General features: G+C 52.2%; 1 protein-coding gene across 3 annotated transcripts in view; it reads left to right on the top strand.

Annotated features, from left to right (window-relative positions):
* The window catches only part of TSPAN18 (tetraspanin 18), a 177,546-nt gene that overhangs the window by 102,917 nt on the left and 51,567 nt on the right, over positions 1–23,062 (top strand). For 2 of the 3 annotated variants that reach the window (XM_046015226.1, XM_046015227.1), the window contains exon 3: positions 18,279–18,416. The exons of the other annotated variant lie outside the window; for it this stretch is intronic. The gene's annotated coding sequence lies outside the window, so the exon portion shown is untranslated. The remainder of the gene's footprint in view (positions 1–18,278; positions 18,417–23,062) is intronic. 3 annotated transcript variants of the gene reach the window in all.

Genomic DNA, 23,062 nt, shown 5'->3' with positions numbered 1-23,062 from the left:
CGGGTGTGGTGGGTTTATTCCTCGGGCTCCCCAGTCTGGATGGTTCTCCTGGGCCCGGAGCCGAGTCCTGTCCTCCCACACCCCCTCCCTGTCCTGTGTGCCGGCCCCTGAATGCCACACTCATGGCAGGTGGCCATCCTCGTCTCGTCGCAAAGCTGGGACTGGAAGGCGTGGCTAGGACCTTCCCCAGACTGCATGGTTACCTCAAAAGTGACTGTAATTCCCCATCAACAGGGGTTCTCACTACAGGAGACAAAGATGCTACATTGGGCACGTCCTCCATGGGAAGGAAATCCCACCTCCACAGCCAGGGAACCTTGAGCAAGGTTATGCAGACCACCTGTGGCTCAGTCCACCCAGCTGTAAAGTGGGGCTGATGGTGATGCCCGACTCTGGGCTGAGCCATGAAGGAGACTGCCTGGAGAGGGCATCCTGCCGAGCCTGGCCTGCGGTGAGGACTGCACAAGAGGGGTGGGGAGGGGCAGCCTTGAGTGTCCTTGCCTGGCTCACCCAGGGAGGCACCTCTATGGGGGGGGGGGGGCGCTGATAGAATGATAGCTAGATGTCCTCAAACATCAAAAGAGGAGCAAAACTCGTCCTGTGCTTTGGAAGGAATAAAGAAAGCTCTTTTTCTAGGTGATCTCCCTTAATGTTCCTAACAGCCCCAGGGTGAGAGAATTAGTCTCATTTTGCAGACGAGACAACTAGAGTTCAAAGGAATAATGTGTATGCCCAAGGGCACCCAGCTCTGAGAGAGGATGGAGCTGGATTCCAGTCCAGGGCAGCTGGCTCCCCAAAGCACCGGGTGCATGCGGCGGCTGCTTCTCCAAGGGGCAGGGGCAGACTCGGGCGGACAAAGCAAACCTCAGACAGGCTCTGGCTCCAAGTCCACGTCTGGGCAGCTGCGTGCCGCCAGACGGCACACAGAGCCTCACACGTTAATTATCCTGCTTGATCATGACACAGCTCGTAGATCGGGCAGGAGATCTTAGCCCCGCTTTGCAGACAAGGAGAGCCCAGCCTGGAGGGATGGAATCACAGGCCAGCACGTGGCACAGAGCCGGCTGTCTCCATGCCCAGGCCTCCTGGGTACTGGTATATGACTGTGGCCACCTCTCTTCTCTGCTCTAAGCCTCAGTTCCTTCGTACTTCTGTGTCCAAGGGTTGTCAGTGAGAATTAGTTGGTACAAGATTGCAGGGAGCCTGGAATCCCCCATCATCCTTGATGGGCCCTCGGTACCGGGTGCTCTCTTTCCTTCTGACATGAGCCCCTGAGGGCGGCAGGAGCTCCAGAGCACTGCCTGGGAGGATTAAAAAATGCACAAAAATTTATTAAACGTCTACTGTTAGATGCCAGAGGCTCTAAGGGTCACAGACACTGTGGCTGCCTACATGGAACTTACAAGGGAGCCACAAATTCATCAAATGACTACATGTCATTTGGGACATGGGAAAGAAACAGCAAGGAGAGGGTCTGCTTTATCTGGTCAGGGAAGGCATCTGAGGGGGAGCCCCTGGGGAGGGGCCGCAAAGCCAGCAAAGGCTGGCCATGCAGAACTGGGGAGAGGAGAGTTTGGGGTTGAGAGGGCAATGTGTGCAAAGGTCCTAGGACAGGAATGGGTTTGGGGGTTCAAGGATGGAGGGAGGAGGACTTGTTCAGGAGTTTGGATTTTGTTCGAACCCTGATACGAAGCCATAGGTAAGGTTTTAAGCAGAGAGAGACATGATGTGAGTTGGTGGCAAGAAGTAAGCAGTTTGTAGGTTCATGAACAGTTAGAGTTGGAACGATTTGTCAGTATGATCTGGCCTTCCCCTGCATTGTGAAGAGGGGAGTGTGAGCCCCAGAGGTGGGAAGCAGGTGGACTTGTCACAGCACATCAGGGCAAAGACAGCCTGGAACCCAGGATCTTAGACTTTAACCTCCAGGCTCCTTTCTTTGAGGGGCTGGCAGAAGCCCCAGGCTGGGCACCGCCTGTCTCCTTCAAGGATGAGCCCTGTATGGCTCTGGACTGACAGTCTCAGGGACCACACCAGCATCCATGCCCTCCCAGGTCAATCCCAGGGCTGTCCCTTTCCCAATATGACTTCTGCTTCGTAGCCACTGTCTTAGATCCCTTCATGCCACCAAAACACAGGAGGACCAAGCTTGATTTCTAAACCACACCCTCGCCATAGTCACTGCAGTTCTGCCTGATTTGCAAAGATACATCTGCTAGCAATTCTGGGAATGCATTTAGCATTTTTACTCTGTGATGCACAGAGCATTTTCTGTGCATGACCACGATTCTCTACTTGGAGGGGAGTGCAGGCGGTACGACCCTTTTTTTTTTTTAACAGATGGGGTGATGAGGCCAAGAATGGCTGACTGAGTCATACAAAGTCAGAGAGGGAGAGGGAGCAAGAGCAGAGGCCCCTCCGGGCAAGCCAGATGACAGTGAAGGGAAGAGAGATATGAGAATGAGCACAGAATCCCCGAGTTCCAGCACTAGAACCTGGGAATCCTTCTCCAGGCTCAGAAGATCATAAATGGGCTGGTAGATCTTAGAGATGGCCCGATCCAGTTTGTCATCTACTCTAGCAATTTCTTAAAAATCCTGTTTTGATGTTAAATATATCATATGTATATATATATGTGTGTGTGTGTGTGTGTGTGTGTGTATCATATAATATATAGATAGTAAAGTATGCACATCCTCGTTATATAGCTCAATAGTTTCCTTAATACTGAGTGACCCCGTCTAGATTATTTGTCCAGTCTTCTGTGGGTGAGCATTGAGTTGTTTACCCCATGAGGGCTTACGAATAAGGCTGCAATACACATTCAAGCCCACATCTTTTTGTGGGCACACATGGGCCTTTCTCTGGGTAGGTGACAGCGTGGGCATGCTGAATTGTCACAGGGCGGGCAATATGTAGCTTTTATAGATGCTGCCAAATGGAATGGTTGTGCCATTTGACAGTCCTGCCAGCAGGCAAGGAAAGTTCTAGTTGTTCCACCTCCTCCCCACACTTGGTATCATCCATCTGTTTGGTTTTAGTCAACTGGTGGCCTGATAGTGACATTTCAGTGTGGTTTTTATTTGCATTTACCTGGTGGGTAATTATGGGGGTACGTTTTCATATGCTTATTCGCTATTCGGGTATCTTTTGCCTGGAAGCTGTCTTGCCCAATTTTAAGCTGGGATGTTTATTGTTTCCTTATTGGCTTGTAGGAGTTCTTTATATATTCTGGATACTAGTCCTTCGTTACATATTTGGATTGCAAATACTTCTCCCAGTCTATTGTTTGCTTTTTCACTCTCTCTCTTTTCTTTAAATTTCTTTTTAAAAATTTTTTTAAAGATTTTTTTAAAAAGATTTTATTTATTTATTTGACGGACAGAGATCACAAGCAGGCAGAGAGGCAGACAGAGAGAGAGGAGGAAGCAGGCTCCCCGCTGACCAGGGAGCCCGATGCGGGGCTCGATCCCAGGACCCTAGGATCACGACCTGAGCTGAAGGCAGAGGCTTTAACCCACTGAGCCACCTAGGCACCCCTTAATATTTTTTAAAGATTTTTATTTATTTATTTGACAGAAAGAGACACAGCAAAAGAAGGAACACCAGCAGGGGGAGTGGGAGAGGGAGAAGCAGGCTTCCTGCTGAGCAGAGAGCCCGATGTAGGGCTCAAACCCAGGACCCTGGGATCATGACCTGAGTTGGAAGGCAGACACTGTGCCCCCCTCTTTTTTTTTTTAAGATTTATTTTATTTATTTGAGAGAGAGAGCAAGGAGAGGGAGAGGCAGAGGGGGAGGGGAAGCAGATACCCGCTGAGATCATGATCTGAGCAGAAACCAAGAGTCAGATGCTTAACCAACTGAGCCACCCCAGGTGCCCCTATTTCACTCTCTGAATGGTGCCCAAGGATAGTTTAAGAAAGAAGAGAATGAATGTTTCTTGAGACCTTCCTTGTCCCCAGCCTGGCGCTCCACACGTCTGACTATCTCACCTTCCCTAATGCTCATCACCCCTCAGTGAGCTGGGCATCATCACCTCCAACTCTCCGTGACCTCACCAGCAGAAGGAACTGGCCAAAGATCTCCGGGCTGGCAAAGGGCTGGACTGGATTTCCCAGGTCCCAAAGTCCCCTCTTTCCTCTCTGGGTGTCAGTGAGAGTGGAGGTTCCCACCCTTCCCAACCCTGTCCGAGTCACCACCTACAGCCACGAGAGAGGCTGGATCTGGGAAGTCCATGTCTCCTTGCTGTCCCCTGTGTAAGGACTTCCTAATTCGGCCACCCTGTCTTCCTAATTTGGCCACCACGTTTTGTTTGGAGTGAATTTCTTGGCATCTCCAACTAATTCGCGTTCCATTGCAGACTCAAAAGAACTTCCAAAGCATACTGAAAAACTTGGCACTATCTGGTTATTTGGAATTAGTCTTCATGCTAACAACGTCAGTGTATGTAACTCCCTTAGTTGATAAAGGACATCCATGATGGTTGTCTTACTGCATATTCATTAGTTGAAGCCAGCGAGGTAAGCAGGGCACCAGTTATAAGAGAGAGATCGTGTTTGGTTGAATTTTGCAGAAGACTGACTCTGTACCAGGCAGGCGGACACAGTTGAATGAGTCGCGTGCTTGGGCCATCTGAAGTCTGTTGAGTAAGGTGTGCGTCTCCAGTCAGTGTCTAGGGCAGGGGGCCAGAAAGAGACTCATTCATGATTAGGTGAGTTTTTATGACATGCTGAGTACCATGCTCAGTGGACATTCCAGAGAAGAAAGCAGACACAGTCCCTTCCTTCGGAGAGCTTGCAGAGATGAAGAAAATGCAGTGCGGGCAAAGCATAAGAGTGGCCACCTTGCCCTGGGAGACCTGGAGACTTCACATAGGAGGCGACATGTGAATTGGGTCTTGAAGGATAAATAGGAGTTCATTAGTGGGATATGGCGTTTCAAACCAACAGAACTGCATGGACAGAAGCCTGGGTCTGTGACTTACCCAAGGTCACCTGGCCAGGAAATTGGTGAGCCCCCGCCTAAACCCAGGTCTTTGGCTTATCAACCCTGTGTTCTTTCTGCCCACCATGCTGTCTCCCCCTTGACCCTCACCCCAGCACATGGTCCACACAGAAGTGAGTGAGTAAACAGAGCCTGCGTGGCATTTCTACCTTGAAGGTGCACCGTCCCCAGTGCCAGCCCCAGGGGCAGTTTGCCAAGGCGCCAGTGACTGTTCTGGGTGTCTCTCATCTGAAACACTGGCTTGGGACACCTGGGTGGTTTAGTCAGTTAAGCATCTGACTTCAGCTCAGGTCATGATCTCGGGGTCCTGGGTTCGAGCCCCACATTGGGCTCCACATTCAGCAGGGAGCCTGCTTCTTCATCTCCCTCTCCCTCTGCCCCTCCCCCTGCTTATGCTCCCTCTGTTTCTCTAAATTAAATAAATAAAATCCTTAAAAAGAAAATGAAACACAGGCTTGCTAAGAGGAGTAAAGCATCAGCTTGGGGATTCTGTGACTGTCACAGAACTCTTCCTGACCTTCCTGGGCCTCAGTTGTTGCATCTATAAAATGGAAATAATAGCACCCACCATCATTATGACATTGGTGGGACCTTTTCTCTGTTCCAGCGCCATGTTGAGTGCTTTGAACCCAATAATACCTCCTTTAAACTATACAGTGGCCCTGTGAGGTATAGTCCTCTTACTGTCTCCATTACAGATGAGGAAACTGAGGGTCAGAGGGATGACATGACCTGCCCAGCATTTCCTGTCCATCAAAGCCAGGAAGTGGCAGAATCCCAATCCCTCTCCGCTCTGTGCGACTCCCGCATTCCAGCTCAAAGCCAACGGGTCCTGTGTTCACACCTCTGTCCCCGCGCCGCCCAGCATACAGCTCAGGTGTGTGACAAGGGTCTGTTTAATGAACGTCAGTGTCCCTGCCAGCTGGGATTTTGGAGAGGTCTGATGCAGGGGCGGGGGGGGGGGGGCGTCTCCCAAGAGGCTGGAATTTCTGATTTTTCTGGACCCTTGGAGCCTCGTGGTAGAAGCACCTTGTGGAGCAAAACAGCAGGCACAGTCAGGGCTTGGCTCGTCCAAGAAGCCTCAGGCAGAAACAGCGGCTCTGGGTGTGTGTGCGGGGGCGCAGCCAGCCAAGAGGAAATGACGTCACATTTATCCTAAACTGTGAACCCACATAGGCTCCCTGCCTGGCAGGAAAACAGACAGGAAAGTGGCCGCTCGTCAGGGGCGTTTGTCTGTCTCTCCCCTTCCATCCACTCTCATTCGAGGAGCTCCCCCGGGAGCAGGGTCTGTGCAACAAAGCAGAGGTGCATCAGCAGGTCCCAGCCCCTCAGGAATGAACCCAGTCCCTTAACAACCTCCATTTATTGAGTGCTTACTGTATGCCAAGCACAGAGCTCTGAACTCAGCGGGCATTGTTGAATCTTGTGTGGTTATTCTCTGAGGCCAGTGGGTGGCAAAGAGAAGGCCTGCACAATGCCAAGTCTAGCAGGAGGCCAAAGGGGGAGCTGGCCTTGGAAGGGCATGGGGCTCTGGGACTCCAAGGTGGGGAGGACCCCTGAGGACTGGGAAGGGCTGCAGGTGTAGGAGTCGCTTTTAATCAAGGCCATTGAAAAATGAGTTGGATACTGGCAGCAAAAATAGGAAGGAGGGCCTTCCCAGCCAAGGCCACAGCAGAAAAAAAGGCCCAGAGGCGAGAGGGTGCATGGCAGGCAACTGGAAGATGGTGGCCACGGGCACAGATTCTTCAGCCACAGAGACCCAAGCCTGAAGCTGGAATCGCACTTCCCAGCTCATGACCTTTAGCAAGTTACCTCACCTCTTCCCCCATGCTTCCTTTCTCTGCTTTTAGTTGAGACAAAACTCAAGTCATGTAAAGCTAATGGAAGTGAACACCTCGGTGGTACTTAGTACATTCACGGTGGTATCTAGTACATTCATGGTGGTACTTAGTACATTCATAGCAGTACCTGGTACAGTCACGGTGGTACTTAGTACATTCATTGTGGTACTTAGTACATTTATGGTGGTACTTAGTACATTCAGTGTTGTGCAACCAGCCTTTCTCTCGAGTTCCAGAACATTGTCATCACCCCAAAAATAAACACTGTACCCATCAAGACCCCTCCTCCCTGCCCTTGGCCCCCACTGATTTGCTTTCTGTCTGTAATGTTTTACCTATTCTAGATGCTTCATACAGATGGAATCACTCCATATTTGCCCTTTTGTGTCCGGCTTCTTCCACCTCACATCTTGTTTTGGAAGTTCATCCACATTATAATAATAATATGGATAATAATACTAGCCTTCATTCCGTTTTTTTGGCCGAATAATATTCCCCTGCATGGCTAGATCCCATTTACCTGTTTATCCAATCATCTCTTGATGGACATTTGGGCTTTTGCTACCTTCTAGCTGCTGGGAACATGCGTGACAGGTTCAGTCAGTCCGTGTCTTCATTCTTTTGCGTATATATCTAGGAGTGGGATGGCAGAGTCATAGAGTAAGGCCTTGTCGAATTTGTTGAGGATACATTGCCTCTTTGAAACTTAGTTTCTGCATCTGTGGAATGGGTTTGTTAATGATACTACCTGATGCAGGGTGGACGGGAAAGGATTTGAGAGTTAAAGGGTGCACAATACCCAGGGTAGAGAGGGCTCCAGACACACGAGGGAGAGTCTGTGTTAAGAAGGGGTGATGGCTGTGGGAAGGAAGGCTGAGGGGGCAGGGGAAACTGGCACCAGGAAGGGCGCAGCAACTCTCCTGAACTTTGGGCTCTTTGAGGTGTTCTTCCCCCAAGAATGGAGTGGACTGGGCAGGTGGCAGGTGCCCTGGGAACCAGATGTTCTTCCTGGCTCCTCTGCCCCCCCAACCCCTGCCCCCACAACAAAGCCCCAAGAGACTGCCTCTGCGGTGTTTCCCACTTGCTGCTTATCCCTCTCTCCCCTCCTCCTTTCCGAGCCTGCTGTGGGACTGCTCAGGCTTGGCAAGCCTCAGGGGCTCAGGAACCAAATTAACAGGTAAAAATTCCCATTCCCTGCCTGTTACCCGCCTGGCTGAGCTGCAGAGTCTGAGACATATGGGACTTGGGGGTGGCAGGCTCGGGATGAGCCCACATCCATGAGACTCATTTGAGAGGGAGAGAGCCCCAGGCTGGGGATGTGGGAAGGGGCTCGGGTGGCACCAGGGAAGCAGTCACCAATGATTCCCACTTCTGCCTTCTCTCAGTTGCTCCCTCCCCCAGCCACATGGCCCAGGAGGTAGCAGAGGGGGATAGCAAGCTTGGCCTGGGGCGGGGGGGACCCTAACATTGGGCTTTCCCACCCCTCCTCTCTTCCATGGTATTCAGGTGCTCTTTGTTGGTGGGAGGCAAGAGCTGGGGCCCAGTGGTGACGCAGAACTGAGTTCCGGTCCAAGTGCAACTGCGTGTGAATTGCGAGTGACCTTGGGCAAAGTGTCATCTGTCTGGTCCTCAGCTTCCTCATCTATAAAATGAGAGATCACAGACCCTCCCGGCTGGGTTGTGGCTGGCATTGGATGAGATGAGGATCAAAAGTGGGTTGCAGAGCGCGTCGGAAACCCTTGACATTGATGGCAGTGGGGCGGGGCGGGGGTGGGGAGCAACGGTCATGGTCAAAGGGATCATCTCATAGTTGCTCAGTGTTTCAAATTTGACTTCTGCTGTGCAGTGACTCTCATGACAGCAGGAGCCATATCTGTCTCCTTGAGGCGCTCCCCCTTGTCCTTGGGTGGAACCCGAGTGGCCGAGTTTGTGCCACTGAATTACCAAGGGGGTGTCACAGGAGAGACCTTCATTCAGATGCCATGAGGAGAGCAGCTCCATTGGGCCCGGCGCATAATAGGCCGTCGGCATCTGTTCGGCAGGTGGGGTCACTGTGCTCACTGCCTGGCCTGCTTGGAGACCTTACCAGGGCGGGGTGTCTCCTGCCTGGCCTGGCCCAGAGGAGCTCCTTCCCTCGTACAGGCCCGTAGACTACCTGATCCCTGATAACCCCTGTCCCTAGGGCTGCGAGAGGAAAAGGCCAATGTTCTCAACTCACTTCCTCCAGCAATGAGAAACACAGCCAAAGCCTCCTATGTTGGGGTCAGTCAAGGCCCGGGATTTCCCCAGAGGCGGCTGTCTTCGAATGAATGATTTATTCCCATTGTTATTTCACAAGGGATATAGGAATACGTTTTGCTAGTGAGAAATGACACATTTCGGGCGGGGGGCGGGGGGCGATTAGGAGCCCTGATGATGCCAGGCTGCTTTCCCCATGGCTCCAAGGAATGACCACTGTGCGCCCAGAAAACTCAAGTCGACTCCCGAGCCATGTGTGTGTGTGGCTGTGGGGGGAGGGGCATGGAAAAGTCCTCCTTGGGGGCTGGGGCTGCCAGGGACCTAGGAGGACCTCACACCATCCCACCGAGGACCAGGATGAAGGTCAGCCACTTCCCAGGGTCCCTGCTCATAGGAGGATGGCATGGATGGCCCAGGAAGCCGCCTGACTGAGGTCTTCCCAGGACATGATTGGAGCTATAATTATAATGCTAATAATAGCTTCCTCTTAGGAGGCTCGCTTGGCCCCATTTACCATGCCGGGCCATCTCCTTGTGTCTTCTCATTTCACTCTGAGAAAGAGAAGTGCCATTGTCCCCACTTTACAGATGAAGAAACTGAGGCTCAGACATGTTCACATAGAGCGTCCAGGTCACGTAGTGAGTGATGTTTGAAATCAGCCTTGCTACCGTTGAGGGAGGCAGGGTGCTGGAGGGCGTGAGTGTGTGCCCTGGTGTGAGTGAACAGCTAGATCGTGGCGGGGACGGCGTGTGGGGGAAGAGGACATGGGCCGCCCACAGGGAATGGAAGGAAGGTCCCCTTCGCTGTTGCCTTCATCATGTGCAGCCTGAGTGCCTGCCAGCCAGGGAGTGGCCACCCCTGGGTCACCCCGAGGGAAAACAATGGCATCCTGGCTGTGCGCGCCCCTCTCTGCATCTACCTGGAGTGGGCACGCTTCTTGTTTTCTATCCTGCATCCGCTGCCACCCAGAGCTCGCCTGTGCCTGCAGTCTTGCCTTGTGGCTGAGCAGGGAGTTTTATGCAAATGCCAGGCGAGAGAACTGGGGGACCCTAAGCTTCCCAGGAAACCTTTCCATTAGCTTCCAGGTAGGGGATTTCAGACCCCTAAGAGCAAAGCTTGAACTTCAGACAAAGGAGGAAAACCCAGGACATGGTTGGTCCCCCTTGCCCCGTTCACGGGCTTCTGTGGCTTCAATGCTCCCCATTGAGCCAGGCTTCTCTCCCCGCCCCCGCCTCTCCCCCATCTCCTCTGTCCTCCCTGCCAGTGCCAAGCAGAGCCTGTTTGCTGTGGCCCACACCTGTCCCTCTAGTTAAGGCTCTTGTGCTGATGCCTCGGCTGTGCCCGGGGTTTGGCGTGCCTTTCCTCCTCTTCTCCCCGACTCGTGGAACGGAACTTACCCACCCAGGTGCGCCCCCCCCACCCGGCCCCTGCCATCTTCAGCAGCACAGCTGCCCATTCATCTAGCATCCAGATGTGACAGGCAATTGAGGCTTCAGGAAGAGAGCAGGGAGTGGTTTCGAAATTTCCCAGCCCCCGCCCTCTCCCAGCTCTTGGTCAGTGGTGCTCAGCCTCACTGCAGAGACAGCACCACACTCCCTCTGCCTTGCCTGGTCCCTGATGAGGTGATTTGTACCCGAGGCTGAGGGAATGTGCGAATGAATGAATGATCAAGGGCTGTCACTTTATCGCCTCGCACTGGAACGTTTCTGCAGCGTCTTCTCCACCTGCTGATCGAGTATTGCTTGCCATGTTCTGCTCTAGGCATGGAATCTCTATATTCCCAGATCTGTTATCCTTCTTAATAACAAAATAGCTGGCATCGGTCTGGCTCTTTCCGTATCCAGGCACTGACCGAAGTGTGATGCAACCACGGTGATGGTTTCAGTAGGAGCTATGATAGCCCCATGTGATGAGGAAGAACTGAGGCCTCAGAGAAGTTAAGGCACGAGCCCAAAGTCACACAGCTTAGCCAGAGGTGGAGACGGGACTGGGTCACTGGGGGTCTGACTCCGGAGCCCGACGTTCTACATTGACTAAGTGATGGCAGGAGTGGCCCACACCATTCTGGTAACTGAAAGAGTCCATGCAGGCCCAGAAGTAGCCACACCAGCCCCCCTGTGCTGCCATGTGCCCCCCATGCGCATGCGTGCACACCTCTCTCAGGCTCTTTCTCCAGCGGGCGCTGTCCCTGAGGGAGGCTGTCAGGATGTCCCTGAGGCTCATCTGTCGAGCAGACTGCCCTCTAGCCCTGCATCTGAGCGTCCTTATATAGTCTGTTTGCTTAGCAGAATATTTACTGTGTCCTGAAAGATGAACTCTTTTTTTTTTTAAGATTTTATTTATTTATTTGAGAGAGAGAGTGAGAGAGAGAGCATGGGCAGAGGAGGTAGATAGAGAGAGAGGAAAAAGCAGAATTTTCCTGCTGAGCAGGGAGCCCGATGTGACTCGATCCCAGGATCCTGGGAGCATGACCTGAGCCAAAGGCAGATGCTCAACCAACTGAGCCACCCAGGACCCCAAGATCAACCGTTCTTAAATGTAGCTGGATTTAGGGAGGATGTTTGTCAGGGGAAGTAGGAAGAAACCAGGATGGTGTGAACATGAACAGTGAAGGATAAACCCCAAGTCTGTGGAGCACGCAGGCTTATGAAATGCTCTGGGACATTCCAGCTTGGTGGACATGGGTGCCTTTAAAATCTAGTGAGACATTTCTTCACTCATCATGAAAAACTTAGTTGCTTGTGCTATGCTGATGCCCTAAGAAATGAAGGAGGAACTTGGGGGCATATGTGATCTTCTGGGGCCTAGAACACCAGAGGGGAAGGTGGACCTTTCTGCACAGGCAATGGGGAGCTACAGAAGCCTGTTGAGTGGGAGAGTGACCTGGTCTTAGCTCCACTCCTGAAGATCAGTCTCCCTTCCCAGTGGAGGATGGAATGGGTGGGGGGAAATGGGGTGGGGGGGACCAGGTAGAGGCTACAGCTGTGGGCCAGAGGAGAGGACAAAAGCTTGGATTAGGGAAATGAGACCCCTGCAGGTGGCACGGTGTGGAGAAGGGGACAATGTGAGATTTTTCTAGGTAAATAGGACTGAGCTGTTGGGGTAGAGGAGGGAAAGAGAGTGGAATCCACAAACCTGACCTTTTAGGAGACCCAGTGATTGGGAGGATTAGGGGAAGGGCCATTTCTGGGTAAGCAAGAACAATCATAGCTATTCCTGAAGCCTTCTTCTGCACTGGGTCCTGTGCTTAGTGCTTTATGCCTGGTGTCACATTCAGTGCTCAAAAGAAACCCTGACGTAATTACTGTTATCCTCTCCATGTTACACGTGGGGAAACTGAGGCAAAGTTAACGTGACTGGGATCTCACAGCCGCTAACTGGTGAAGCTAGGATTCAGCCCCAGGCAGCTGCCAGCAGAGCCACTCAGGTCACCCCTGGCCCAGTGGCACGGCTGCAGGAGGCTGTCTTTCGTTCTGGAAAGGAGGTGCATTTGCAAGCCCCCCAGGGTCGGGGGTGGGGGGTTGCTGAGAGGAGAGGACCAGAACGATTTAGGGTTCCCATTAAAACAGAGGTGAGCACCGTAGCAGCGCCTTGAGAAGGAGCCGGCAGCCTGCGTCAGCTCCCAGTTCTGTGTGGTGGGGACATCAGCCCTGGAGATTCATGGGAGGGCAGGGGGAGGCGGAGGAGGGAGGGAAGGAAAGAAGAAAAATTGCTGCCCATTATACCTGTCCTTTGGCAAGGCCGGGTAATTAGCAAAGCCTCAGCAATAAAATATTTCGTTTCGGTGTAATTGCAAAGTAATTATGTGGTATGGGTTGTGTATTAATCGTGTTGATTAATAACACTCAGGTAGTAATTAAACATCTGCTTCATAATTGCGTGCGGGCTGAAACTTAACACACACACATGCGCACACACGCGCATGCACGCACACGTGTGCGCACACACACACACGTGCCTGTGCCACAGGCAAAGCTCCCTGGTTACTGTTGTGCTCATTCACATGTGTGTGTGTGTGAGAGAGAGAGACAGATGGAGAGACATAGAGAGAGAGAGAGAGAGAGAGGCCTGGTTAAGAGCCCCCTCCCTTCTGCCACCATACAATGAGGTCTTTGTGCCCCAGCCTCCCTGGGCCTGGGGCTGTGCCACTCAGCAGCCCCCTCAGGACAGAAGCCAAGGCGGCGCGGTGTGGGTCGTCTTTGTGGCCGAAACCAGGTTCTGTGTCTGACGGTAGCCATAGGGTCTTAGCACTCCTAGCAGCAGGGAGAAGGTTCTTAGGGTAGGAGCCATCTGGACTGAGGCCAACATAACACCCAGCATACCCAAAAGGCCCGATTGAATGAGCTGATCCCAGGGCTGCATGGACCAGAGCAAGATGTCGAGCAGACAACCAGGAGCCCTGATCCTAGCTTGGCTCCTACCTCTTTTGCTGTGTGTTCTTGGGCAAGTCCCTTGCCCTCTCTGTCCCTCTCTGTTGGACCCCTCTGGGCTCCGGGTCCGTAAAACAAAGAAAACTGAGCTCAGAGGCCTCCAAGGGCCTTTCCAGTTCTTCTGTACTCAGATTCTAATTTGGTTTGCACTAATTAGGAATCGGAGACGATTTAAATTCAATACATAGGATCCTTAGTGAGTAAACAATTGGAAATAATTCCCTCCTTTATGACTTCTCAAAGACTCACTCATGAGCAATGAGAACCCAAGCTAAAATCAATAGCTTTTATTTTTCAGAGAGAGAAATTGCAGATTCCGCGAGCTGCTGGGCATTGCAATTCATTCTTGTATTTTAAAATTTTATGTTTATGTTTATGGACTGCCATTAGGTAATATGGATTCATCCTGAAGGTTGATTTTTTTCATTAACTTAACTCATTTTACTTATTAGTTCACATTTATAGCTCGGGTTTAATAAGCACAGAGTGCAAAAGTCATAAAGCAGCCCTCTTCCTTAGCAATATTTTAAAATCAAGACTCTTCTCTGAGTCAGCCCAGGTTTATTTGCTCATAACTTGCTTCTGCTGATTTGAGGCCCGGCACCCCTGGCTGTGGCCAGTCATTTGACTCTGAGCTCCTGTGTCGTCACAGGAGAAAGGCACCACTAATTAATAAAAGCCATCGATGCTTACATTTTAGAAAGCAAGCAGCCAACCGTCACTTACCGTGCTCCAAGTGCTTCTCGTGTTATCTGTTTGTCCTACATCGCTCTGAACTGGCTTTATGTTTTTCACTTTATAGAGAAGGAACTATGCTCAGAGAGGTTAAATGACCTGCCTGGGCCCCTTGAACTTCCATCCTTTCACCGTCTGTTTCCAACTGCCCAGGCTTCTACCTGAAGCACACCTCTGCTCTATGACCTTCGGTGGCTCCCCATTACCCTTGAGCAAAGTTCATCTTCCTGGGCCTCGCATTCAAAGAGCTTACCCAGGCAACCCCTGCCTTCCCTTCCTGCCTCATTTCCCACTCTACCCAACAGGCAGCCTTGGCTCATGGTCCTGAAGACCCAGCCCACATTTGGGTACCCCCATGCCTTTGCTCACCCTGGCCCCTTTGCCCACAGCACCCTCCTCTCACCTCCATGTATTTAAATCGGCCCCCTCCTCCAGGAAGCCTTCCCCACAGCCCACATTGGGAAGCACACCTCCTTCCTCTGAACTGTATGGTGTGAGCTATGTGATGAACCCTGCTCATCTCTGTCATCCTACAGTCCCAGGCACACAGCCGGTACTCAATGAGTGCTTGTGTTGCTAGTGGTCCCCAGGAAACAGACGTCCTTGTGTCTTCTCTGTGGCCTGCAGACCAGCCAGTGCAAACTCAAGGGAAAGACCCTGGCCGGGTTCTATCACCTGTCAATAGCTCTGCCTCCCTCCTTTCCTGCAAGCGTCCCTCCATCTTCCCAGATTTGTCACCTTCCTTCCCGGTCAGCCATTTTCCTCTTATTTCCCATAAAAATGTCCCTGTCCTGAGCCCCCCATACTCAGCCGATTGCTGCACGAATGGTCTTCTGGTTTCTGGCAAATGCAACCCAGATTCTTTGTTAATGGTGAATCCTGGCAAAGGAAACTAGACCCCGGGGGCTGTGGACCACTCTGTATCTGGGCTCAAGATCCTCAGTTTTGCACATGGGGAAACTGAGACCCAGGAGAGGGTAGCAGGAGACGTACATAAAGATGTTGGCTGGATTCTCAGTCAGGGCTCCCTGAGGACTCTCTCTGACTCCCTGGGCTGTCTTGGCCACAGGGATTAAAATCACAACCGCATCGGCGGGCTCCATACTTTACAGTTTGCATGTGCTTTCCCTGAGGTAGCTGGTCATCTCCACAGCTCAGTGGGCTTTCACTGGGGCTCAGAGAGGCAGGTTGCATGTCCTGATGACACGGCCTGTGGCTGGGGGCGGGGTCGGGGCTGCAAGACAGGGCTGGCTGGCTGGCCCTCAGCTCTTGCCATCGCCTGCTGGCTTCTCTACCTGCCGACGGCGGCCCCGTGTGCCTGTCTGGCTCTGTCTGCACGTCCTGTTCCCCTGGCTGGGACTGAGAAACTAAGCCGAAGTAGATGTGGACCAAGGGCAGGAGGTGCCCCTCTCCCTGGCAGCAGGGCGATCGGCCTCTGGTCACGTGGAAGCCAGGGAAGGTGGCGCAGGCCAGGCCAGCTCACATCCTGGAGAACAGGGCTTCCTGGGCTGCTGCGGGATGGCCTAGGCCTTCTGGCTGCTTGGGCCAGATGGCCCCTGGTCACGTCCTGCCCAGCTGGCATTGCTGGGCCTGGACCCCTGGCTGGAGCTGCACTTGACAGTGACTCACACACATTGACAATGTACACACGTTCACACACTGAGCTTCCTCCCCAGACCACAGTGGGGCCCACCCTCTGGTGCCACTATGAACTTATCTGTGCGTGTTTATGACACACAGGATCCTTTATTTCTCTAGTTCACATTCTATTTTAAGCCAGCTAGATGGGGCGGTGGGGGTGTCCCACAGTGATCAAGAGCTTCTGCTCTTAAATCAGCTGTGGGTCAAATCTAATCTGTGCTATTTAACAGTCATGTGTCCGCCAACTTACTTAACCACTCTGAGCTTCCATTGCTCATCAATAAAATGGGAATGACAGCACAGTGAGGACTAAATGAGGAACTGCACATAAAGCACTGACCCCAGGACCTTTGCATCTCATCTCCCACTCTGCCCTGACAGAGAGCCCTGGCTCAAGGCTCCCCACTTGGGTATCTCCATGCCCTTGCTTACCCTGCCCCACTGCCCACAGCACCCTGCTGTCATCTCCACACACACACCATCTGCTCCCTCCTCCAGGAAGCCTCAGTGTGTCTGCTGGGGTCTTCAGGGCCATTGTCATCAGGAAGTTAGAGGAGGGGGGAGCCTTAGATTGGTATCTCCACCTGTGAGTTACTACAACTGGGCTTTAGACCTGACCACAAGAGATTGTAGGGACTGCCTGTGGGCCCAACACCCCCTTTCACAGATGGAAAAACCAAGGCCCCACAAACAAGAGTATGTACCTGAGTGCTCCCAGCAAGTTTGAATGGCATTGGGACTGGAACCTATGACTCCTGTCTGCAAATCCTAGGGTAGGAGCTGGGAGGTCCTCTGTAGCTGCCTCTTCCTGGGAGTGACTCCCTGCCAGGGGTCTGTTAATGGAATGGGTGGGTGGTCTGCTTCTTTCAGCATGTTTGATGGAGCGAGGGTCAGGGTGGGAATGAAAGGCGGAAGCTGGGGGTCCCCCAGATGAACCTCTTCAAGTGTGTGCAGGGAAGAGGCCCAGAGAGACTGAGAAACAGCCATGACCCAGATGGGGGCCGAAGACGGCACCACAGGCACCGTTGGGGGAGCCCCAAGGAAGGCAGCGCTGCATAGCACACTGCTGAAGCAGTCTCTGTCGTCCCCTCTTCCCTGCAGCTGTTTATTTATTTCTCTATCTCACCTTTCTGGAAAAAGCCGAGAATGCCACCCCTCCTGGGAAATTCACTCCCACACCCCTCAACCCTCCCCAGTGGGTGACATTAGCACTCACCGGCTCGCAGAGTGTGCTAATGACATTTTGCTGGCTGTTGAAATGTGGGCTAGGGTGTGGGGATCCCATGGGCAGGGGGGGCCTTTGCAGCCTGCAGGGAGGGGCCGGTAGGCAGGGCTGGGGACCCATGCTGGTCCAGGAGAGGCAGAGAAGGGGGAGCAAGGTCGAGGGTGGGGGAGAGGGAATGAATGACTGGTAGAATGGAGAGATTTTTGCCTAAAGACTTGCCAAAGACACAGAGCAGCTCCTGGTCCAGTGCTCCATCTCCCCCTGCAGGCGCTCACAGTATCCTCCTCTGCATCACATCCCCAACATCTTTTGAGCGAAGGCTCTGCTGCAGGCTTCACAGACTTAAGGAAGTCATTTTGGACTGCCTGCAATCCTTGAAGAGAGATGCTATTATTATCCCTGCCTTATAGACAAGGAGACTGATGCTCTGAGAGGACCCCTGGCTTACCCAGGATCCACTTCTGGGAAAAAATGGCCCCAGCATGTGGCGATGATCTCCCTGCCTCCAAAGACCATGCTTCTGACCATTGCGGGCACCACCTCTTCCTCCTTGTCTGGGTTTGGATACACCCGGGAAACAATTCTTGGCTCTCATCCTGACCACCATCCACCTGATAGCTTGCGGCAGACCCCTGTCTTGTGCCCACGGTATTCCAGGGGCACCTCTGTTTCTGGATGTCAGTTTCCTCATTGGAAAAATGAAGCCATTGGTCTGGCTGGCTGGAGCATCCCAAAACTGCATTTTCCCATGAGGAAGGATCTTTCCTCCAATGCACTCAAACTCTCGTGGAGTTTCCACCCACTTACTTCAACATATACATTTATGTTTTCCATCAAAGCAAACCGTGAAACATTTGTCGAGCTTCCCCGCTCTGCAAAGGGCACTGTGCTAGACACGGTGGGTGTGATGCTTATGTATTTTTATTCAGGGCATACACACAGAGGCATATGCATATCTTTGTGTCTTAGACGGGTTTCCAGGCAAGTTCAGCTGGGACCTCTATCCTGATGCATGGCCCTAGGTTCCTGCCATCTTTGCCCCACCACGTGGCCCCCCTTGGGGCCCAGAGAGCATCTAGAACAGAAAGGAGCCCCCTGGGGCAGCATGAGCCAATGAGGTCTTCCCCCTACCCAGCAGTTAATGGCTGATCTGCTTCTCTGCAACAGGTAGGCATCTCCTGGACGGCCTGAGCTGGCAGCGGCCAGGCCATCTGACACCATCATCAGAGTGACTTGAAACCTTTGACTTGGCCACTTAGAAACAGGCTTGATCCTTCTTCAGACCTCTCAACACCGACCATCCAGGTAAGGGAGTTCAGGCTTGTTCAGCATGGGGTTCTGCGGCTGTGTCTGTTGTCAGTGTTGCTAAGAGAAACATCAGTAGGGCACTCTGTTGTCCTTTATCACAGTGGCCTCTTTCATACCCTTCATTAGCAGGAGAGCCCAAGGGTTTAGGCTCAAAGTCTAGCAGACCTGGGTTCAAGTCCTGGAACCATCAATTACTAGCTTTGTGACCTTGGGCAAGTTCCTCAGCCTTTCTGTGTCTCAGCTTCCTTGTCTGTCAAACAAGGAAGAAACAGCACCCACCTTCTGGGTTTGTGGTGAAGATAAAATAAGGTTATAGATGAAAAGGGCTTAGAATAGGACAGACACGTAGTAAGCTTGGAATGCAAGAAATGTTAACTGTTACTAATCGTAATTCATTCCTTCTCACGTTGATGGTCTGTCTCCTGCCCGAAAAGGTGGAGTCTATGAGGGCAAAGGTTCATCTACCTAATTCTTAGTTGAATCCCCAGATCCCAGCACGGTAAACTGGCTTTGATCCGTTGAGTGAATGACAGTGTGAAGATGCTTTGCCTGTTTTATACAGAACCTTCAGGACAGTCCTCGAAGGTCCTTACATGAGTCTGGACATGGGTTTGATTGTTTATGACAAAAACCACCAAATAATAGTCCTTTCAGTAAGAGATGTTGATTTTTCTCTAAGTAAAATTCTGAGCTAGGAGGATTTTTCCACACAGAAACGTTAGGGTCCCAGCTTTCTGTATCTTGGTGCTTCACCATCGCTGGTCTACATGATCCACGGTGGCCCATGACAGCCTCTCCATTCTACTCAGCAAGGAGGAAACCAGAAGAGGAGAGGACGCCACTTCCTTTAAGAGGGTGCATATGTCACTTGCATCCATGCCCCATTGGCCAGAACACAGTCACATGGCCCAGTTAGCTGCAAGGGATGCTGGGAATTATAGTCTTCATTCTGGGTGGCTGTCTGCTCAATTGCAACTCTATTTCGAAGGAAGAAGGGGAAAATGGACACTGAGGGACCCTCCGCCTTGATCCACCCCTTTATTTACCCTTCTTCCCTGCTTCCTCCCTCTGGCAACCAGTAATCATTTTACCATCCCCATACTTTTGCCTTTTCCAGAACGTCAAATAATTGGAATCATAAAGTAGGTAGTCCTTTCAGACTGGCTTCTTTCACTTAGCAATGTGCCTTTAAATTAATTTAATTTAAATCCATGTCTGGGGTGCCTGGGTGGCTCAGTTGGTTAAGCGTCTGCCTTCAGCTCAGGTCATGATCCCAGGGTCCTGGGATCAAGCCCTGATTCAGGGCTGATTCAGAGGCTGGGGGGGAGGGGGGTGGTCCCTGCTCAGTAGGGAGTCTGCTTCCCTCTCCCTCTGCTTCTCCCCTCTGCTCCTACTTTCTCTCTTAAATAAAGCCATTAATTAAAAAATTATTTAGAAAATTAAAATTAAAAAATATGTATATCTTCCATGTCTTTCGATGGCTTGATGGCTCTTCTCTTTTTATTGCTGGGTAACATTCCATTGGTTGTACCACTTCTTACTTACCCATTCACTTCTTGAAGGATATCTTGGTGGCTCCCGATTTTAGGTGATTGGGACTAAAGGTGCTCTGCAGTCTCCTGCGGGTTTTTGCGTGGATATGAGTGTGAGCCTATCGGGGTAGCACCTCAGAGCAGGATTGCTGGAGCGTATGGTTAAGAATATATTTGGCTTTTTAAGACATTGCCAAACTGCCTTCCAAAATGGCTGCACCATTTTTGCGTTCCCACCAGCAATGAATGAGAGTTCCTGTCGCTCCACATTCCCATCAGCAGTCGCTGCTGTCAGTTTTGTGCATCTGGGTCCTTTCGTCAAATGTGTTGTGGCATGACCCCATTTTAGATTTGGGGATTATAAAATTTGGAGGGGCAGCTTGCCCAAAGTGGTAAAGCAGATAAGAGATTCCAGAACTTTCCCCAGCCTGTTTGACATGTGAGTCCAGTACTCTCCTGCCACCCACTGCCGCCCCCTCACCCAGGAGATTCTGCCTATGGCCGTCTCCCTGAGACTATGGACCAAAGCCCTGGGATGATTCTTCCTGCCCCACGGTCAGGAGTGGCTGCTGTCCAGAGCTCTTATTCATTGTTTAGTGTCAGTCACCCCTACTCAAGCCCAAGGTCAATGAGGGAGAGCATTGAGGGCTGGGGACAAAGTGAGTGGACTTGAGCCAAAGTTAGATGAGCCAAAATACAACCCTTGGAGGGGGACAGGCGGCCAGGAAGGCTGGGATACAGATGAGTCCTGCCAGACTACTGGCCTCTGGCCAGTCCTTGAGTCTGAGGGCCCCCAGGCTCAACTGCGGAAGGCTGGAGCTACCACCAGATCATCAAGAGCCAGGGACGGACCAGAAATGCAGGGGAGAAATGCCAGACTGGGGTCAGATGCCACCTTAGTTGGGAACCAATCCTCAACTTCAACCTGATGAAGCAAGACAAGCAAATTATTTGCTTTTTATTGGTTTCCAATATATTGATAATTTGGTGTTCGAGGCAGAGTTGAATCCAAGGCTGAAATGGTGCCCCTGTCTGTGTCCTCTGCTTCCCTCCTTGGGGTTTTCCATCCTGGGGAATGCACACCCCACGGGGTGGTGGGGCAGTGACCAACAGCTCCAGACGTACAGCTCGCTCATTTCCAAGCCTGTGAAAGGAGAGCTTCTTTTCCCCAGGAGCTCCAACAAAAGTTCCAGACTTGAAGCTTATTGGCTGGTCTCTGGTCACGTGACCATTTCTGACCAATTGGTGAAACAAGGAGGAGAGAATGTGCTGATTGGCCGGACTGGGTCAGGAGTGGGCCGTGGTAGGGCAGTGTGTGCTGTTGGGGGTGGGGGGCAAAGAATTGGCCTGACTTTGGGAGAGGACAGGAACCCCAAAGGGAAAACTCGGGTGCTATTTCCTGAAGGAAGAAGAAACGCTAGGCAGAGGAAACAACAGATGACCCTGTTGGTGTCATGGCAGGGGGCGGGAGACGTGGAGCAAATGGGTCCTTCCTGTAGCTCACAGCATCAGGGTGGCCTTTGTGTGACAGGTGTACGTCGGGCTCTGTGGATCTGTGCGTGCACACTCACGCACTCACACGTATTCACGAACTCACACACACCGTGTGTCTACAGGTGAAGCTTCGCCTTCAGGAAGGACTGTCCCCGGAAGTCCTTCCCACACGGAGTCCCTGTGCTCCCTAGCAGCCCCCCGTATTTCAACCACCCCACGTTTGGCTGCCTTGGGGTCGCCTCCTCTTGCTGGGAGGACATTTTCCTCCCCCCCCCCCACTTCCTCGTGGCTGGGGAAAGTTTCTAAAGCTGCTCTTAGCGAGTATTTGCCGGAAATGGGTTTCCAGAAGACCCCAGCCTCGGAAGGCTTCCTTCCCAAATGAGCAACCGCAGCCCTCCCCTCAGCCGCGGCCACTCCAACGTGACTCAAGGCGTGGGGTTGGGGTGGGGGGCGGGAGAAGGAGGCAGCCTCTGACCCAGCAGGAGCCCCATATCTGGGAAGCCCAGGGGCTTCTGTGGGGTTCCAGGGTACACGAGAGTGGGCTGTCCTCTTGGCAGCAGCTGACATCCGCCGTTGCTGCTCTGTTATGCATTTAGGGTGCGGTGTATGATTTCATTAGAAAAAAGAGTGTTCTGCAGGAAAAAGATCTAAAACCACAGCATACGATGCTGCCTCCCAGGCAGCTGTGGCCAAGTGCTTTTTATGTTCCCCCCTTTGCTTGATTTCGGTCAACCACAAACCTCCTTGCCTTTCCCAGTCTCTCTCTCTCTCTCTCTCTCTCTCTCTCTCAGTGTCTCTTGCCTGTGGATTCTGCAGCTCTGACTCACCACACAGACCAGCTCAGCATTCAGCACCCGCTGGCCTTATATGGTGCGTTCAGTGCTGCTGGGTCAACGAGTGTTCATTCATTTCTTCGGAGGGGGCTGGTGCGTTCCTACCACGTCCCCAACACTGTTTTAGGTACCGGGGATCCAGAGTGAACTAAGTGGGAAGGTCCCTGCTCTCTCCTCTGGGAGATCCCCTGAGGGCAGGACCCTTCCTCTGGGTGTCTTGTCCCCCCATCCCTTGTCCAGCACCTCATTCAGTGCTGAACCGCAGTTGAACTTGGTGAATGTCTGTGGGTTGCTTATTTTCCACACTATTTTTCAAAGCTCCCACTTATGACGGATGCCACAGAGATATTGAAACGGCTTGGTTCTCACTCTCCAGGACTCCAGAGTGTAAAAGGCAGCTGGCGATAGGTCCTGGAGAGGGAGGGGAGGCCATGGTTAGAGACCCAGTCTGGGAGTGCTCGCGAGTAAACGGAAAGAATTGGCCAGCCTTCATTCCCACCATACCTCGCAGTCGAAAACACCTCAGAGGTCAGCCTCCTAAGAGGCTCCCGGCCTGTCAGAGGGAAACAGACATGAAAGCAAATCGCTGACATATAAGGTAGAGAGAGTAAGAGGGTTCGGAGTGGAATGATAAAGGAAGGCTTGCCGGTTCCAGGGCCAGATCAAGAGGTCACTTCTGGGCGGTGACGGTGATGGGAAGTCAGGGAATGTGGTGCACTCCAGCTGGGCTTTGAAAACAGGGATGGGATGCGGGACCTGCAAGGATATTGGAAAGGGCATCCCA

Source organism: Meles meles, chromosome 8 (assembly GCF_922984935.1).
Source record: "Meles meles chromosome 8, mMelMel3.1 paternal haplotype, whole genome shotgun sequence".
NCBI classification, from domain to species: Eukaryota; Metazoa; Chordata; class Mammalia; order Carnivora; family Mustelidae; genus Meles; species Meles meles.
This window is presented reverse-complemented; position numbering and strand designations above follow the sequence as displayed.